General features: G+C 33.0%; 1 protein-coding gene across 1 annotated transcript in view; it reads left to right on the plus strand.

Moving 5' to 3' along the window:
- The window catches only part of LOC143227324 (uncharacterized), a 63161-nt gene that overhangs the window by 25155 nt on the left and 18097 nt on the right, over window positions 1-19909 (plus strand). The window lies entirely within an intron of this gene.

Genomic DNA, 19909 nt, shown 5'->3' on the forward strand with positions numbered 1-19909 from the left:
ATGGATTTCACTGTGTTATGTTATCACGTTCTTGTATATGGATTTAACTGTGTTATGTTATCACGTTTTTGTATATGGATTTCACTGTGTTATGTTATCACGTTTTTGTATATGGATTTCACTGTGTTATGTTATCACGTTCTTATATCATCATATTCTTGAATGGATTTCATTGTGTTATGTTATCACGTTCTTGTATATGGATTTCATTGTGTCATGGTATCACGTTTTTGTATGGATTTGAGTGTGTCATGTTATGACGTTCTTATGTTATCACGTTCTTGTATGGATTTCACTGTGTTATGTTATCACGTTCTTGTATGGATTTCACTATGTTATGTTATCATGTTTTTATTTGTCGATTTCATTGTGTTATGTTATCACGTTCTTGTATATGGATTTCACTGTGTTATGTTATCACGTTCTTGTATATAAATTTCACTGTGTTATGTTATCACGTTCTTGTATATGGATTTTACTGTGTTTTGTTATCACGTACTTGTATGGATTTCACTGTGTTTTCTTATCACGTTCTTCTATATGGATTTTACTGTGTTATGTTATCACATTCTTTTATATGGATTTCACTGTGTTATGTTATCACGTTCTTGTTTATGGATTTCACTGTGTTATTATCACGTTCGTGTATATATGGATTTCACTGTGTTTTGTTATCACGTTGTTGTATATAGATTTCACTGTGTTATGTTATCACGTTCTTGTATATAGATTTCACTGTGCTATGTTATCACGTTGTTACATTATCACGTTCTTTTATGGATTTCACTGTGTTATGTTATTACGTTTTTGTATATGGATTTCTCTGTGTTATGTTATGACGTTCTTATATCATCACGTTCTTGTATGGATTTCACTGTGTTATGTTATCACGTTCTTGTATATTGATTTCACTGTGTTATGTTATCACATTCTTGTATGGATTTCATTGTGTCATGTTATCACGTTCTTGTATATGGATTTCACACTGTCATGTTATGACGTTCTTATGTTATCACGTTCTTGTATGGATTTCACTATGTTATGTTATCACGTTCTTGTATATGGATTTCACTGTGTTATGTTATCACGTTCTTGTATACGTATTTCACTGTTTTATGTTATCACGTTCTTGTATATGGATTTCATTGTGTTATGTTATCACGTTCTTGTATATGGATTTCACTGTGTTATGTTATCACGTTTTGTATGGATTTCACTGTGTTATGTCATCACGTTCTTATGTTATCACGTTCTTATATGGATTTCACTGTGTTATGTTATCACGTTCTTCATGGATTTCACTGTGTTATGTTATCACGTTCTTGTATATGGATTTCACTGTGTTATGTTATCACGTTCTTGTATGGATTTCACTGTGTCATGTTATGACGTTCTTATGTTATCACGTTCTTGTATGGATTTCACTGTGTTATGTTATCACGTTCTTGTATGGATTTCACTGTGTTATGTTATCATGTTTTTATTTGTGGATTTCACTGTGTTATGTTATCACATTCTTGTATGGATTTCATTGTGTTATGTTATCACGTTCTTGTATGTGGATTTCACTGTGTCATGTTATGACGTTCTTATGTTATCACGTTCTTGTATGGATTTCACTGTGTTATGTTATCACGTTCTTGTATATGGATTTCACTGTGTTATGTCATCACGTTCTTATGTTATCACGTTCTTGTATATGGATTTCACTGTGTTATGTCATCATGTTCTTATGTTATCACGTTCTTGTATGGATTTCACTGTGTTATGTTATCACGTTCTTCTATGGATTTCACTGTGTTATGTTATCACGTTCTTGTATATGGATTTCACTGTGTTATGTTATCACGTTCTTGTATGGATTTCACTGTGTTATGTTATAACGTTCTTGTATATGGATTTCACTGTGTTTTGTTATCACGTCCTTGTATATGGAATTCACTATGTTATGTTATCACGTTGTTACATTATCACGTTCTTTTTTGTATTTCACTGTGTTATGTTATGACGTTCTTGTATATGGATTTAACTGTGTTATGTTATCACGTTTTTGTATATGGATTTCACTGTGATATGTTATCACGTTCTTATATCATCATATTCTTGAATGGATTTCATTGTGTTATGTTATCACGTTCTTGTATATGGATTTCATTGTGTAATGGCATCACGTTTTTGTATGGATTTGACAGTGTCATGTTATGACGTTCTTATGTTATCACGTTCTTGTGCGGATTTCACTGTGTTATGTTATCACGTTCTTGTATGGATTTCACTATGTTATGTTATCATGTTTTTATTTGTCGATTTCATTGTGTTATGTTATCACGTTCTTGTATATGGATTTCACTGTGTTATGTTATCACGTTCTTGTATATAAATTTCACAATGTTATGTTATCACGTTCGTGTATATGGATTTTACTGTGTTTTGTTATCACGTTCTTGTATGGATTTCACTGTGTTTTGTTATCACGTTCTTGTATATGGATTTTACTGTGTTATGTTATCACGTTCTTTTATATGGATTTCACTGTGTTATGTTATCACGTTCTTGTATATGGATTTCACTGTGTTATGTTATCACGTTCTTGTATATGGATTTCACTGTGTTATGTTATCACGTTCTTGTATATGGATTTCACTGTGTTATGTTATCACGTTCTTGTATATAGATTTCACTGTGCTATGTTATCACGTTGTTACATTATCACGTTCTTTTATGGATTTCACTGTGTTATGTTATTACGTTTTTGTATATGGATTTCTCTGTGTTATGTTATGACGTTCTTATATCACCACGTTCTTGTATGGATTTCACTGTGTTATGTTATGACGTTCTTGTATATTGATTTCACTGTGTTATGTTATCACATTCTTGTATGGATTTCATTGTGTCATGTTATCACGTTCTTGTATATGGATTTCACACTGTCATGTTATGACGTTCTTATGTTATCACGTTCTTGTATGGATTTCACTATGTTATGTTATCACGTTCTTGTATATGGATTTCACTGTGTTATGTTGTCACGTTATTGTATACGTATTTCACAGTTTATGCTATCACGTTCTTTTATATGGATTTCATTGTGTTATGTTATCACGTTCTTGTATATGGATTTCACTGTGTTATGTTATCACGTTCTTGTATGGATTTCACTGTGTTATGTCATCACGTTCTTATGTTATCACGTTCTTATATGGATTTCACTGTGTTATGTTATCACGTTCTTCTATGGATTTCCCTGTGGTATGTTATCACGTTCTTGAATATGGATTTCACTGTGTTATGTTATCACGTTCTTGTATGGGATTCACTATTTTATGTTAACATGTTTTTGTTTATCGATTTCATTGTGTTATATTCTCACGTTCTTGTATATGGATTTCATTGTGTTATGTTATCACGTTCTTGTATATAAATTTCACTATGTTATGTTATCACGTTCGTGTATATCGATTTTACTGTGTTTTGTTATCACCTTCTTGTATATGGATTTCACTGTGTTATGTTGTCACGTTATTGTATGCGGATTTCACAGTTTTATGCTATCACGTTCTTGTATATGGATTTCAATGTGTTATGTTATCACGTTCTTGTATATGGATTTCACTGTGTTATGTTATCACGTTCTTGTATGGATTTCACTGTGTTATGTCATCACGTTCTTATGTTATCACGTTCTTGTATGGATTTCTCTGTGTTATGTTATCACGTTCTTCTATGGATTTCACTGTGTTATGTTATCACGTTCTTGTATATGGATTTCACTGTGTTATGTTATCACGTTCTTGTATGGAGATCACTGTGTTATGTCATAACGTTCTTGTATATGGATTTCACTGTGTTATGTTATAAAGTTCTTGTATATGGATTTCACTATGTTATGTTATCACGTTCTTATATTATCACGTTCTTGTATGAATTTCACTGTGCTATGTTATGACGTTCTTGTATATTGATTTCACTGTGTTATTTTATCACATTCTTGTATGGATTTCATTGTGTTACGTTTTTGCGTTCTTGTATATGGATTTCACTGTCTCATGTGATGACGTTGTTATGTTATCACGTTCTTGTATGGATTTCACTGTGTTATGTTATCATCTTTTTATTTTTCGATTTCATTGTGTTATATTATCACGTTCTTTTATATGGATTTCATTGTGTTATGTTATCACGTTCTTGTATGGGATTCACTGTTTTATGTTATCATCTTTTTGTTTTTCGATTTCATTGTGTTATATTATCACGTTCTTGTATATGGATTTCATTGTGTTATGTTATCACGTTCTTGTATATAAATTTCACTATGTTATGTTATCACGTTCGTGTATATCGATTTTACTGTGTTTTGTTATCACGTTCTTGTACGGATTTCACTGTGTTATGTTATCACGTTCTTGTATATGGGTTTTACTGAGTTATGTTGTCTTGTTCTTGTATATGGATTTCACTGTGTTATGTTATGACTTTCTTGTATATTTATTTCACTGTGTTATGTTATCACATTGTTGTATGGATTTCATTGTGTTACGTTATCACGTTCTCTTATATGGATTTCACTGTCTCATGTGATGACGTTGTTATGTTATCACGTTCTTGTATAAGGATTTCAATGTGTTGTCTTATCACGTTTTTGTATTTGGATTTTACTGTGTTATGTTATCACGTTCTTGTATGAATTTCACTGTGTTATGTTATCACGTTCTTATGTTATCAGGTTCTTGTATGGATTTCACTGTGTTATGTTATCACGTTCTACTATGGATATCACTGTGTTATGTTATCACGTTCTAGTATATCGGTTTCACTGTGGTATGTTATCACGTTCTTGTATATGGATTTAACTGTGTTATGTTATCATGTTCTTGTATGGATTTCATTGTGTTATGTTATCACGTTCTTGTATGGATTTCACTATGTTATGTTATTATGTTTTTATTTGTCGATTTCATTGTGTTATGTTATCACGTTCTTGTATATGGATTTCACTGTGTTATGTTATCACGTTCTTGTATATAAATTTCACAATGTTATGTCATCACGTTCGTGTATATGGATTTTACTGTGTTTTGTTATCACGTACTTGTATGGATTTCACTGTGTTTTGTTATCACGTTCTTCTATATGGATTTTACTGTGTTATGTTATCACATTCTTTTATATGGATTTCACTGTGTTATGTTATCACGTTCTTGTTTATGGATTTCACAATGTTATTATCACGTTCGTGTATATGGATCTCACTGTGTTTTGTTATTACGTTGTTGTATATAGATTTCACTGTGTTATGTTATCACGTTCTTGTATATAGATTTCACTGTGCTATGTTATCACGTTGTTACATTATCACGTTCTTTTATGGATTTCACTGTGTTATGTTATTACGTTTTTGTATATGGATTTCTCTGTGTTATGTTATGACGTTCTTATATCACCACGTTCTTGTATGGATTTCACTGTGTTATGTTATAACGTTCTTGTATATTGATTTCACTGTGTTATGTTATCACATTCTTGTATGGATTTCATTGTGTCATGTTATCTCGTTCTTGTATATGGATTTCACACTGTCATGTTATGACGTTCTTATGTTATCACGTTCTTGTATGGATTTCACTATGTTATGCTATCACGTTCTTGTATATGGATTTCACTGTGTTATGTTGTCACGTTATTGTATACGTATTTCACAGTTTTATGCTATCACGTTCTTGTATATGGATTTCATTGTGTTATGTTATCACGTTCTTGTATATGGATTTCACTGTGTTATGTTATCACGATTTTGTATGGATTTCACTGTGTTATGTCATCACGTTCTTATGTTATCACGTTCTTATATGGATTTCACTGTGTTATGTTATCACGTTCTTCTATGGATTTCCCTGTGGTATGTTATCACGTTCTTGTATATGGATATCATTGTGTCATGGTATCACGTTCTTGTATGGATTTGACTGTGTCATGTTATGACGTTTCTATGTTATCACGTTCTTGTATGGATTTCACTGTGTTATGTTATCACGTTCTTGTATGGATTTCACTGTGTTATGTTATCATGTTTTTATTTGTCGATTTCACTGTGTTATGTTATCACATTCTTGTATGGATTTCATTGTGTTATGTTATCACGTTCTTGTATGTGGATTTCACTGTGTCATGTTATGACGTTCTTATGTTATCACGTTCTTGTATGGATTTCACTGTGTTATGTTATCACGTTCTTGTATATGGATTTCACTGTGTTATGTCATCACGTTCTTATGTTATCACGTTCTTGTATATGGATTTCACTGTGTTATGTCATCATGTTCTTATGTTATCACGTTCTTGTATGGATTTCACTGTGTTATGTTATCACGTTCTTCTATGGATTTCACTGTGGTATGTTATCACGTTCTTGTATATGGATTTCACTGTGTTATGTTATCACGTTCTTGTATGGAGATCACTGTGTTACGTCATAACGTACTTGTATATGGATTTCACTGTGTTTTGTTATCACGTTCTTGTATATGGAATTCACTATGTTATGTTATCACGTTGTTTCATTATCACGTTCTTTTTTGTATTTCACTGTGTTATGTTATGACGTTCTTGTATATGGATTTAACTGTGTTATGTTATCACGTTTTTGTATATGGATTTCACTGTGATATGTTATCACGTTCTTATATCATCATATTCTTGAATGGATTTCATTGTGTTATGTTATCACGTTCTTGTATATGGATTTCATTGTGTAATGGTATCACGTTTTTGTATGGATTTGACTGTGTCATGTTATGACGTTGTTATGTTATCACGTTCTTGTATGGATTTCACTGTGTTATGTTATCATCTTTTTATTTTTCGATTTCATTGTGTTATATTATCACGTTCTTTTATATGGATTTCATTGTGTTATGTTATCACGTTCTTGTATGGGATTCACTGTTTTATGTTATCATCTTTTTTTTTTTCGATTTCATTGTGTTATATTATCACGTTCTTGTATATGGATTTCATTGTGTTATGTTATCACGTTCTTGTATATAAATTTCACTATGTTATGTTATCACGTTCGTGTATATCGATTTTACTGTGTTTTGTTATCACGTTCTTGTACGGATTTCACTGTGTATTGTTATCACGTTCTTGTATATGGGTTTTACTGAGTTATGTTGTCTTGTTCTTGTATATGGATTTCACTGTGTTATGTTATGACTTTCTTGTATATTTATTTCACTGTGTTATGTTATCACATTGTTGTATGGATTTCATTGTGTTACGTTATCACGTTCTCTTATATGGATTTCACTGTCTCATGTGATGACGTTGTTATGTTATCACGTTCTTGTATAAGGATTTCAATGTGTTGTCTTATCACGTTCTTGTATTTGGATTTTACTGTGTTATGTTATCACGTTCTTGTATGAATTTCACTGTGTTATGTTATCACGTTCTTATGTTATCAGGTTCTTGTATGGATTTCACTGTGTTATGTTATCACGTTCTACTATGGATATCACTGTGTTATGTTATCACGTTCTAGTATATCGGTTTCACTGTGGTATGTTATCACGTTCTTGTATATGGATTTAACTGTGTTATGTTATCATGTTCTTGTATGGATTTCATTGTGTTATGTTATCACGTTCTTTTATATGGATTTCATTGTGTTATGTTATCACGTTCTTGTACATGGATTTCACTGTGTTATATTATCACTTTTTTGTATGGATTTCACTGTGTTATTTTATCATGTTTTTTTTTCGATTTCATGTGTTATGTTATCACGTTCTTGTATATGGATTTCACTGTGTTATGTTATCACGTTCTTGTATATAAATTTCACTATGTTATGTTATCACGTTCGTGTATATTGATTTTACTGTGTTTTGTTATCACGTCCTTTTTATGGATTTCACTGTGTTATGTTATCACGTTCTTGTGTGGATTTCACTGTGTTATGTTATCATGTTTTTGTTTCTCGATTTCACAGTGTTATGTTATCACGTTCTTGTATATAAATTTCACTATGTTATGTAACACGTTCGTGTCTATTGATCTCACTGTGTTTTGTTATTACGTTGTTGTATATGGATTTCACTGTGTTATGTTATCATGTTCTTGTATATGGATTTCACTATGTTATGTTATCTCGTTGTTACATTATCACGTTCTTTTTTGGATTTCACTGTGTTATGTTATCACGTTCTTGTATATGGATTTAACTGTGTTATGTTATCACGTTTTTGTATATGGATTTCACTGTGATATGTTATCAAGTTTTTGTATATGGATTTCACTATGTTATGTTATCACGTTCTTATATCATCATATTCTTGAATGGATTTCATTGTGTTATGTTATCACGTTCTTGTATATGGATTTCATTGTGTCATGGTATCACGTTCTGGTATGGATTTCACTGTGTTATGTCATCACGTTCTTGTATGGATTTAACTGTGTTATGTTATCACGTTCTTCTATGTATTTCACTGTGTTATGTTATCACGTTCTTGTATATGGATTTCACTGTGTTATGTTATCACGTTCTTGTATATGGATTTCACTATGTTATGTTATCACGTTCGTGTATATGGATTTTACTGTGTTTTGTTATTACGTTCTTGTATATGGATTTCACTGTGTTATGTTATCACGTTATTTTATATGGATTTCACTGTGTTATGTTATCACGTTCTTGTATGGATTTCACTGTTGTATGTTATCATGTTTTTGTTTTTCGATTTTACTGTGTTATATTATCACGTTCTTGTATATGGATTTCACTGTGTTATGTTATCACTTCCTTGTATATGGATTTCACTGTGTTATGTTATCACGTTCTTGTATATGGATTTCACTGTGTTATGTTATCACGTTCTTGCATGGATTTCACTCTGTTATGTTATCACGTTCTTCTATATAAATTTCACTGTGTTATGTTATCACGTTCTTGTATATGGTTTCACTGTTTTATGTTATCACGTTCTTGTATGGATTTCACTGTGTTATTTATCATGTTCTTGTATGGAGTTCACTCTGTTATGTTATCACGTTCTTGTATATGGATTTCACTGTGTTATGTTATCACGTTCTTGTATATGGATTTCACTGTGTTATGTTATCACGTTTTTGTATGGATTTCACTTTGTTATGTTATCACGTTCTTGTGTATGGGTTTCACTGTGTTATGTTATCACGTTCTTGTATGGATTTCACTGTGTTATGTTATCACGTTCTTCTATGTATTTCACTGTGTTATGTTATCACGTTCTTGTATATGGATTTCACTGTGTTATGTTATCACGTTCTTGTATATGGATTTCACTATGTTATGTTATCACGTTCGTGTATATGGATTTTACTGTGTTTTGTTATTACGTTCTTGTATATGGATTTCACTGTGTTATGTTATCACGTTATTTTATATGGATTTCACTGTGTTATGTTATCACGTTCTTGTATGGATTTCACTGTTGTATGTTATCATGTTTTTGTTTTTCGATTTTACTGTGTTATATTATCACGTTCTTGTATATGGATTTCACTGTGTTATGTTATCACTTCCTTGTATATGGATTTCACTGTGTTATGTTATCACGTTCTTGTATATGGATTTCACTGTGTTATGTTATCACGTTCTTGCATGGATTTCACTCTGTTATGTTATCACGTTCTTCTATATAAATTTCACTGTGTTATGTTATCACGTTCTTGTATATGGTTTCACTGTTTTATGTTATCACGTTCTTGTATGGATTTCACTGTGTTATTTATCATGTTCTTGTATGGAGTTCACTCTGTTATGTTATCACGTTCTTGTATATGGATTTCACTGTGTTATGTTATCACGTTCTTGTATATGGATTTCACTGTGTTATGTTATCACGTTTTTGTATGGATTTCACTTTGTTATGTTATCACGTTCTTGTGTATGGGTTTCACTGTGTTATGTTATCACGTTCTTGTATATGGATTTCACTGTGTTATGTTATCACGTTCTTGTATATGGATTTCACTGTGTTATGTTATCACGTTCTTATGTCTATATTTTCTTTATTTCTATTTCCCTTGTATTCTGAAATTTGTTTTGTAATAATATCTACGTGATATAATATCACAATAATATCAAGTGTGATTTAATCTGGATAATTCTTTACCAGCCAAATTTATTTTGGCAGTGAAAAAAGTGACAAATGACATTTCAACTGTTCTCTACGTTTTGTATGCTATTGTTATCAAGACCTTTTCAATCAAAATAAGAATTCGTCAGTTACCTGGTATACGACGTGCAAATTCTTAGTTGAAATACTATTGATATCAAGTATGCCTTAAGGTATAAGGAATGCTATAAGTTATTTGAAGGGCTATATGCATAAGATCTAATAGAATTGTTGTAAATTCGCTTGTTTTATTTTCAGCAATATTTCTGTCATAACTATAATACATATGTAGCTGTAAACTTGTGAGCATTCACCAACTTCATGGCTTCGTGTAGTATCTTGGTTATAGTAGCAAACTTTATTTTATACATGCATGTATTAAATGAAGATCGTTAGTTTTCTTTGTAATCGACGCGTTCATTGTTCACATAGAGAAACGTCTCTGTATTGGCTTACAATGGTACTAGTGTTTAAGTGTTCTACTGTGAGATTTCTTTTCCGTAGAGAACATCGAAATGTTGTGGCCTTCGTCTCAGCAACACTTAAAATGCTTGTTATATTGATATCTTTCTTCTTATTGTTGTGACAAATCTCTATTTAATAACATCATAGTGATTTTTCAGTATCTAACAGTATGAAATCTATCATTGTAATGTTCAACAACTAAGGAAAGCTAATTCCATAAGATAGGCTGAAGAAATGTTATACAGAGTATAAAGTACAAGTACAGAAGAGAAAAGAAAATCAAATGATACGGAAAATAAGTAAAATAACAAATTTATTACATATGTTTTTGCACCCGTATAAAAATAGACGGTTTCATTATTCGTTGACTCAAACTGATTGAAGGGGATGAAGATAAAGCTAGAGCAAAACTACAAGGAGTGAGAGTCAAAGAGTAAGAAACAAGAGCGAAGTGTACACTCTACTGGATCGATGTCTTACTGCAGTGCTCCACATTTCAAATAATAATTTTTCTTAAAAACCCAACGTAGTGTGTACAGGTTTATCACCTGTTGAACTTCCGAGAAAGTCCACACGGAAGGTGTGATGACTTAAGTCTTAAGAACCAAAGTTATAGCACGTAACCTTTGCTACGTAAAAAGGATTAGTACATGTATGTGACTACGATGTTTTATTAACAGAACTGTTATAACTACACATAGAATACGTTCGCGAAAAGTTATACTTAAAATAATGACCTATAGTTACTATGGAGAAAAATTATGAAAAGTTATATTATTATGATATTAAATCACCACACGATGAACTAGAAACATACGTGTCACTCGTGGAACCACAGCTATAATTTTTGTTGATAAGCCGATGTATTAGCACACGTAAATCCATCTTGCAAAGTACGATTAACTGTTTGCACAATTGTGCCATCCTTCGTAGTTTCTGATAATTGTGTAAGCGTTTGATGAGTTTTTGAAATACGTGGAAATATTTATGGAAACACGAAGGAAAACTATCTGAAATGTATAGTTTGTTCTTTTGTTCAAGCTCATCTGTTGCACAATGAAGTGTAGGAACAAGAGCGTGGTCTCTGTTTTTATTGTTCAGATTAGTTATAGTCCAATATTTAGTTTATAATGATTTATAAAATTATTACGTGATTTACAACTGTAATACCAAACACAAGCTTCATCTTTCTACTCTCATATTCGATAGCCGAAAGTTCATAATATTATTTTTATGTAACCTATATAGTTTAAAGACTTCGGCGCGACAAAAGGAAATTTATGCTTGTAAATAATTACGTTTCATAACTCTTTATCTTGAAGTTAGTGATGTAGTGCAATTTTTAAGGGTTACCTGAGGTGCCTGTTTGTCTTAGAGCAAAGCCACATTAGGCTACGTGCTGTGTTCACCGCTGGAAATAAACCCCCGGATTTTAGCGTTGTAAGTCCGTAAACTTATTTTTATTCGAGCTGTAGGGAGGGGGTTAACATATAGAAGCTTGCTTTTTCATTTAGATTTAGAGCAAAGCTACATTGTATCCACCGTTGGTAATTGAACAGTGTATGTATTGGCGTACATCCGTAGACTTATCGCTGTCCCAGCGGGGAGGGGGGCTTAAATATAAAAGCTTATCTTACAGCAAAGTTACATTGTGCTATCTTTTACGTCTACCGCGAGGAGTCAAACCCCGGATTTATCGTTGTAAATCCGTACACTTACAGCTGTCGTATTATCTGACATGCGCTTAAGAGAACAGAGTCATCTTATAACTGCATTTTTCTCACGACTGGATAGACCACAGAAGGAAAGATCGAGTGCCTACAACATCTGTGTTAACGTTTCAACCTTTATACACTGCTGGCCAAAATCTTAAGGCCAATGAACGTAAAGAAAAAATATGCATTTTACGTTGTTAGACTCAACCACTTATTTGAGTAGAGCTTCGAAAGATTAAAATAAGATAAGGGGAAATAAAAATAAAATACTTTTTTAGCATTTAATAGGGAAAATGTGAACACTATGAAATTAGCCTAAATACTAGCTGGTCAAAAGACTATACCAAAAGGAAATCCTAAACAGGGTAGAAAATGCCTAACAAAGGGTCTCAGTAGTGAGTTGCACAGCCGTCATTGCGAATAACTTCAAACATTCGCTTTGGCATGGTCGATATAAGCGTTCGCAGAAGGCTGGTTGGAATGTTATTACAAATGGTAAAGATGGCTTCACGAAGATCATACATTGTTTGGAAGTGACGTCCATTTCTATTGACTTCCCTTGCCATCCACCTCCAAACATTTCCAATGGGGTTCAGTTCGAACGAACATGGTGGATGGTCCAAAAGAATCAAGTTATTCGCCATGAAAAAGTCCTATGTTTTGCGGACATTGTGGATTGCAGCGTTGACCTGCTGAAAGATCTAGTCATTTCCACACAAGCGAGGGCCTTCAGTCAACAAGGATGCTCTCTCCAACATGCCAATTTAGCCAGCTGCTGTTTGACGCCCCTGTATAACCTGAAGCTCCATTGTTTCATGAAAGGAGAAAGCACCCCAGGTCATGATGGAATCTCCATTGTGTCGTGTAGAAAATGTTTCCGGTGGGATATCCTTATCGTGCCACTAACGTTGGAAGATATCTGGACCATCCAGGTTAATTTTTTTCTCATCAGAGAAAAGAACCTACGGCCCATGTTTGGTGCTTCTCAGCAAAGTTTAACCAAGCTGTTTCGTGGTGTGGAAGGAGGCGTGGCCTTTGAAGACGTTTACGGATTTTAAAGCCTTTCCCTCGTAGATGCCGTCTTATTGTTCTTGAACTGCATTCTTCGTCCGTAAGGGCCTTAGTCTGGTTCGACAATTGGCTGTGTCTTGCCGGATAACCCGTCGAATCCTCCTGCTCAACGCCAGCGACGTTTTAATGGGCCGACCACTTGAAATTCTCGTTCCGTATCCGGCCTTTCAAGAAATTTGCAACAGCAGTTTTACTATGCCCAATCTCACCAGCGATGGCATGTTGAGAGAGAACATGCTTTTGCAGCTCGACAATTCCGCCACGTTCAAACTCTGTCAATTTTTAGCCTTTTCCATGTTTTACCCAATGTAACACAGGAGATGTCAGCGGAGATGATGACAACGCTAATGCTTGAACACAAATGATTAAATTTCGTTACGTGTTTACCGATTATCGCTTCGTTTCGATATGGTCTTAAACTTCTGACCAGCTAGTATTTAGGCTAATTTCATAGTGTTCACATTTTCCCTATTAAATGCTAAAAAAGTTTTTTATTTTTATTTTCCCTTATCTTATTTTAATCTTTCGAAGTTCTACTCAAATAAGTGGTTGACGTAAAATGCATATTTTTTTCTTTATTTTCATTGGCCTTAAGATTTTGGCCAGCAGTATAAGTACAAATGTGATTTTAAATCTTATTAGATTGATAAGATAATAGCATGTGAAATCCTACTTGAAACGATATTTACATCAGTCGTTTATTGTATTATATGATTTAGAAACAGAGAATTGGAGTTTGTCAGGCTATTGTCAATTTGGTAAAATCTACTTCAATATGATGAAGTAACCCAGACGCACAAAAGAGAGCATGTATTCTTTGGCATAACATATTTACGATGTGTTAAATTGTGGTGTAGATAAAGCAATATAAGTGTTTGAAATTTCATCACAGTTATATTTACCTCGCGGATGACCTAACAGTGGGCTTCAAAACCTTACAAAATTTGGGATTAAATCCCTACCATGGAGACAACATGTACCGAACAAAAAACAAAACCATTCTTAATTGGTCACGACATGGCAGTTTGTTTTCCAATATGAACAAATGTTTCACATTCCATCCAGTTGGTGTTACATAATGTGAAGTATGTTTGTTACAGATATTTGTAATCAATGCCAGACGCACCAGAAGATATCTTTAACTTCGGATTCATGGACTAGCGCCTGATGCCAATTTATGGGTCACTCTAATCCTACAGTGAAGCTGACTGTCATTCTTATTACGCATCCATGCTCAAAAGTGCAGAGAGTGATTTTATGGAAAGGGAACGCGAACCATGGACTCTTGGGTTTAAAGTTCGGCAAGCTATCTACTCGTCCACTCTTGACCGCACAAAGTAAAGAATATGTAGTGGTTAAATATTTATTAAAACTAGGTAATTAAAAAAAACATTTCCCTCTAAACGGATAAAAAGCTGTATGTTTGAACATAGTACATACACAGAATCAAGGCACTGTAAAATTACCTGAAAACCTAGAAATATCTGTGCTCACATTATTGACAATTTCAACCCAAATTTTATCAAAGTGCCTTATAAACATTTTGTGTGTTTTATTTGCTGTTTTGTCTAAAAGTGAGGGTTAAACTGCATAAAACTGCACGAAAAATATCTACTCTAGCCGTCCCTAATTTAACAGTGTAATAAGGCAACTAGTTATCACCACCCACCGCCAACTCTTAAGCTATTGTTTTACCAACGAATAGTAGGATTGACAGTCACGTTATAACACCTCTAAGGCTGAATAGGCGAGTGTAACAGAGTATTGAGCCCGCGATCCTCAGGTTGTGAGTCAAGTCCTAATCACCTGGCCATGTCGGGCCCTGGTTAAAGAACTAGTAATCTGGTTATCCAATCTTAGTGTTGTTTTATCTATTTATTTAGCAATTCATTAAGATTTTACCAGATATCTTCGTAGCTTTAAAATGGCGTTGCTTAAATTATAAAAAATACAAATTAAAAAGTAGTTAATGAAGCTACTAAACTGATATTTGCTTGTGTATAAGGTATGAATACCCCATGTTGATGACTTATTATACACTTAAATCTACTTGTCGTAAGAAAATAACATATCTACATGCATTGAGAATTATTGTATTTAAGTAGGGAAGTGTGGACACTTTCGCACGGCGATGGGCACAGGAATTGATTCTCGGGTTCGAGCGGCATCTGCCCTCAAGCTAGATACTGAGCTTCTATGAGGTTCCGTATCATGAAATATAAGAATATTTCTAATTGAAAGTAGTAGATGACATCAGATCAAATATTTTTAGATAATTAAATAAGACAGACAATAAAAATGTCATGGACATACTACAAGGTGTTTCAAAGTTATATACTGCACACCTAAATTGCTTAGTACAAGGTGTTTCAAAGTTATATACTGCACACCTAAATTGCTTAGTACAAGATGTTTCAAAGTTATATACTACACACCTAAGTTGCTTAGTACAACGTGTTTCAAAGTTATATACTGCATACCTAAATTGCTTAGTACAAGGTGTTTCAAAGTTATATACTGCACACCTAAATTGCTTAGTACAAGGTGTTTCAAAGTTATATGCTACACACCTAAATTGCTTAGTACAAGGTGTTTCAAAGTTATATGCTACACACCTAAATTGCTTAGTACAAGGTGTTTCAAAGTTATATGCAGCACAAGGTACAAGATGTTTCAAAGTTATATACTGCACACCTAAATTGCTTGGTACAAGGTGTTTCAAAGTTATATACTACACACCTAAATTGCTTAGTACAAGGTGTTTCAAAGTTATATACTACACACCTAAATTGCTTAGTACAAGGTGTTTCAAAGTTATATACTGCACACCTAAATTGCTTAGTACAAGGTGTTTCAAAGTTATATACTACATCTAAATTGTTTAGTACAGTGTTTCAAAGTTATATACTGCACACCTAAATTGCTTAGTACAAGGTGTTTCAAAGTTATATGCTACACACCTAAATTGCTTAGTACAAGGTGTTTCAAAGTTATATACTGCACACCTAAATTGCTTAGTACAAGGTGTTTCAAAGTTATATACTACACACCTAAATTGCTTAGTACAAGGTGTTTCAAAGTTATATGCTACACACCTAAATTGCTTAGTACAACGTGTTTCAAAGTTATATACTGCACACCTAAATTGCTTAGTACAAGGTGTTTCAAAGTTATATGCCACACCCTAAATTCAGCTTAGTACAGAGGTGTTTCAAAGTTATATACTACAATATCCAAATTGTTTAGTACAACGTGTTTCAAAGTTATATAACGCACAACTAAATTGTTTAGTACAAGGTGTTTCAAAGTTATATGCTAATACACACCAAAATTGTTTAGTACAAGGTGTTCAAAGTTATATACTGCAATAACCTAAATTGTTTAGTACAAGGTGTTTGTGTTATATGCTTATACACAACCTAAATTGTTTAGTACAAGGTGTTTCAAAGTTATATGCTACACAACCCAATTGTTTAGTACAAGGTGTTTCAAAGTTATATGCTAACCTAAATTGCTTAGTACAACGTGGTTTCAAGTTATATACCGGCCCAATCTTGTTTAGTACAAGGTGTTTCTAAAGTTATATGCCACACCTAAACTGTTTAGTACAAGGTACTTCAAAGTGCATAATAACCCAAATTAGTACAAGGTGTTTCCAAAGTTATATACTACACATCTAAATTGTTGAGTACAACGTGTTTCAAAGTTATATACCGCACACCTAAATGCTTTAGTACAAGGTGTTTCAAAGTTATATACTGCACAATCTAAATTGCTTAGTACAGTACGTGTGTTTCAAAGTTATATACTGCACACATCTAAATTGCTTAGTACAACGTGTTTCAAAGTTATATACTGCACACCTAAATTGCTTAGTACAACGTGTTTCAAAGTTATATACTGCACACCTAAATTGCTTAGTACAAGGTGTTTCAAAGTTATATACTGCACAAGGTACAAGGTGTTTCAAAGTTATATACTGCATACCTAAATTGCTTTTCGTTCTCCTTCAATAGCATTTGTAGTTTGAATAAAATGTGTATCAGAGTTCAGGATATCAGGATGATAAGTGTACAATAGACGATAGTTGGGTAGTCTTGTTCGTGGATAGGCTTGATTTACTAATTAACAATGATGAAAAACACGTTGTACACGTTCTTCGGCTGACTGTCATTATTAGCACTTACGATTGTCAACGTGTATCTAGTGAAATTTAGTTCTTCTAAAACATGTATAGCCTTTGATAACTGATTATTTTAAATATGCAACTATAATTGTCCCCTAGTGGCACAGAAAGGATATGTCTGAGGACTCACACCGCTAAATATCGGGTTTGATACCCGTGATAGGCAGATCACATATACTTCTTGTGTAGCTTTGTGCCTAACTCTAAACAAACAATTCTTTTGATAAACACCGTAGATTCTAGTTTAATACTTCATATGCCTTTGGTTGTTTTTTTACCAATTCACAATATTATTCACATTGTTAAGACAAAACGGGTTTGAGAAAATACTAATAAAGATTAAATAAAGGCTTATTAAGATGGGAAAATAATTATGGGGATATGAGATTGAAATCTTAACTTTGCTAACGAACTCAGGGTAAGTAATAAACGAAGAATGAGTAAAGAAAACGAATCGAAAATTGAGATAAAATGATAAAAATAACATGAGATGTATGAAAATATTATTCATGTTTCAAAGCAAAAGACAAGAACACAGTCGTGTAATGACGTTCTAGTTAAGTGTAAAGTGAGGACCACACCTGCAACGAGAATATTTAAATGACAAGTTTAGAAATGCCTAGTTTTATCTATGTTAATAGTCTTAAATATTATCATCGAAAAGACCAAAACTATCATTTCGTAACTCAGAGAAATGGAATGGAAAATAAAATTATTTCATCTCTCCTCAATGTTTCAAAACATTTCGCTAAGACAGCTACAGTTTGGGTCTCCCGTTGGTACAGCGTTGAGTCTTCGGATTAACAATGTTAAAATCAGGGGTTCGATTCCCCTCGGTGGACTCATCGGATAGCTCAATATGGCTTTGCTGTAAGAAAACACACACACACACACGCTACAGTTTGGATCTCCCGTTGGTACGGCGGTGAGTCTTCGGATTAACAATGTTAAAATCAGGGGTTCGATTCCCCCTCGGTGGACTCCATAATGGATAGTTCAATATGTAATTGCATTTAAAAATACACTTACACACGCTACAGTTTGGAAGTTATTATATCTTAACATATTTAAAATAGCCTGTTTATCCTATTAGAAGTTGTTTCAAGACAAACTGAGATTCATAAGAATCAGAAAGTGGAATTTATTGCGTGTATAATATAATGTGACATATTTAAAGATGTCAAGTTGAAAGTGAGAGAGACCATTGACCATGACCTCAAAAGATTAGAATGCCTGATATCGAAGAAGCCAGAAAACTAAGACAGTTGTTAGTTTTGTGTTACTGTTACGGACTAGGAGTAAATAAAAGTTTGCTCTTTCTTTTTTGTGATTAATTTAGTTGTTATGACTCAAAGCTTATCTAAATCATAAGCTTTAAAATAGTTCAACATTCATGTTTAAAGGGTCCAAATATCTTTATGGTGTTGGTATTATATAGATTAAGGTTGCCGATAGTGTTGCGAATAGAGAAATCCATATTTTTGTTTTACATGTCAAGTGCAACCGCGTAGAAATATTACAACAGGCTAAAATGCCAACACTTTAACTGGAATCTCTTGGTTCTGGCACAAGTTTTTGTTTCTTTGTCTGTCCAGTGATTACTGAGAGAGTTAGACAAATGAAAAATCAAGTATCTTTTATTCGCAGAGTAACATCACCAAATAAATCTCATGTTGATGAACTTCTTAAAGACAGATTATATATTGAAATAGGGAATTGGATATTGGTAGCGAAGATGACGATAGTTTATAACTGAAGTATGTAAGCAAATGATATGCATATGAAGATAAAACCGGTTATGCTAGAAGAAAGTTTTAGTCTCGTATATATATCTAATACATTTCTGTATCCTCAAGACTTTTATTTCTCGATAACAGTAATATAGTTCCATGCATAATGTTTGTGCATTATATTTCATGAATAGGCAACATTTTAAAGGCATAAAAGCAAAAAGTTGATTTATGTATACATTGTCTGTTTAAAATTTCCTGCACGATGCTGTGCCCATCATAAGAATTGAATATCGGGTTATAGACCTTCAAACTTGATACTGAGCTTCTATGAGGCTACTAATACAATTTTTTTTAACCTTCAAATAGTTTTGATAGTAGAATCAATAAAATTTAAGGATATTTTAATTAACACTAGTGGGTAACATCAAATAAAATATTTTAGTTAATTAACTAAGGTATGTAATAAAAATGTTAATAAGTATTTTTTAATTCTTAAAGGTGATATCACACGATAAAATTATTAAGAGCTGAACAGAGAAAGAGAAGAATACATAAACAAAAGGCCGGTGGAATTGT

Source organism: Tachypleus tridentatus, chromosome 9, assembly GCF_004210375.1.
Source record: "Tachypleus tridentatus isolate NWPU-2018 chromosome 9, ASM421037v1, whole genome shotgun sequence".
Taxonomy (NCBI): domain Eukaryota; kingdom Metazoa; phylum Arthropoda; class Merostomata; order Xiphosura; family Limulidae; genus Tachypleus; species Tachypleus tridentatus.